Raw genomic sequence first — 1,943 nt, 5'->3', positions numbered from 1 at the left:
TTATTTTTTTATACTAGCAGTTGCGTGACTTCGCCAGCGTGAAATTAAAAAAAGCGTAAAATACGGTGAAAGAATTTTTTAAATCGACAAAGTAGTTTTTGAGTTATTTCAATACATACAAAAATAAAAATCTTTATAATATTAGTATAGATAAAAGCCAGACGGAGACAGAATAACTTTAAAAAGATAATAATTTTGTGTCAAGCGAAAAAGCAGCTCATAAAATTGTTAGTAAGTTTCTTATATTATAACATACTATCTTGGGCCTAATTTTCCCTTTCCTTTTTTTTATAACGTAAGATTGCAAACGAGCAAGCGACCACCTGATTTCGCCAAAATGGCGAAGCGACTGCCCATAGTCATCTGCAATTGCAGATGAGTCGCCTACCCTTATCCGACGGAGGAGGAGACGCACATAAAGAGGATATATCCTCTTCCTATGCATCTCCATCGTCAAATCCACTTCCCCTTCCCATTCTCTCATAACAAAAGGGTGGTAAAGAGAAAGGGACTTAAATTAGGCCTCCAGCACCACACTCATCAGACGAAACACGGAATTGTTTCCACTTCACGCCTGTCTGTGTGGTCGTGGTATTGGGGACGAGCCATGCAGTGCTAACATGTTAAAGCGGGCACTACCACTGTCCCTTTTTACACTCTTCTTATAAAGAAAGGATGGATAGAGAAAGTGGATTTGACGGTGGAAGATACATCTAGATAGAGGGTAGGCAACGCGTCTGCAATTCCGGATGTCCATGGGCGATCGCTTCGCCATTTTGGCGAATTGAGCCGCTTGCTTGTTCGCCATCTTGTGATATAAAAATCTTGTTTGAATATGCCGTATATGTTAGTTAATTTCTTGAATTAAAAGAAATCCTATTTTGTTATATTTGGTAAAACAAATAGAACTATAAACTCTAAAGAGTGCTAGCACGAAAATTTGCAAGATTTCCTAACCTGAATAAAATCTATTTTTCTTAAAATACACCAACAAACAGATACTAATTTTATCGATAACGTAACAAATATTTCTCGCAAATTTTCATGTTATACCTTCTTTTAATTTTTAACTACACATAAATCACATTAAAGCAATAATACCTCGTTAATTTCGTAAAGTTTGAGAACAGCGCCATCTATCTCTTAATGTTTGAAACGCATTAATCATTGAATTTGAAATCAGCGCCATCTATTTTACGATGTGTGAATTAAAACAGCCAGTGTTGTTGCAGGCGTACAAATGTCACACGTCCCTGTACGTGCACTTGCAGAATGTGCACCGCGACAAGGACGCGCGACACAACCTCTGTCACGTTTGCGGCAAGTCCTACCAGGTGAACTACTCACTCACTCACTCACTTCGACTCATACACTCACAGTCAATCGTTCACTTCCTGATTCGGTCACGCATTCATATAGTATTTGCGCATACGTTTGATTACTTACCCGGTCACAAACCGATCTCTCGGTCATTCGTTCATTCACTTCGTCTATCACACAATCGATCGTTCACTTCCTGATTCGGTTACGCACTCATAGATTACTTGCGCATACGTTTGATTACTTATCCGGTCACAAACCGATCTCTCGGTCATTCCTTCACTCACTTCCCCTATCACAGAACCGATCGTTCACTTCCTGATTTGGTCACGCACTTTATTTACGCGTCCAAGTGATTGTTCATTTCATACGCTTTATTCAATTACCCAGTCAGTAACATGTATTTCGATCATTCACTCATTCAATCAATAATTTCCTTAAATATTTGATGACTCACCAAATCAATCTTAAAGACCCTCATTCATTTAAGCTAGCTTGAATATGTACTTGAATGAGTGAATGTAATAAGTGAATGACGATGATAGTGACTCATTCATTACATTCACTCTATAGAATGTAAGAAGAATTTTATAAGTAGAGTACTGCAGTATCTAACCAATAAA

This window comes from Papilio polytes, unplaced genomic scaffold (genome assembly GCF_000836215.1).
Source record: "Papilio polytes unplaced genomic scaffold, Ppol_1.0 DF820944.1, whole genome shotgun sequence".
Classification (NCBI taxonomy): Eukaryota; Metazoa; Arthropoda; class Insecta; order Lepidoptera; family Papilionidae; genus Papilio; species Papilio polytes.
Note: the sequence above shows the minus strand (reverse complement) of the source record.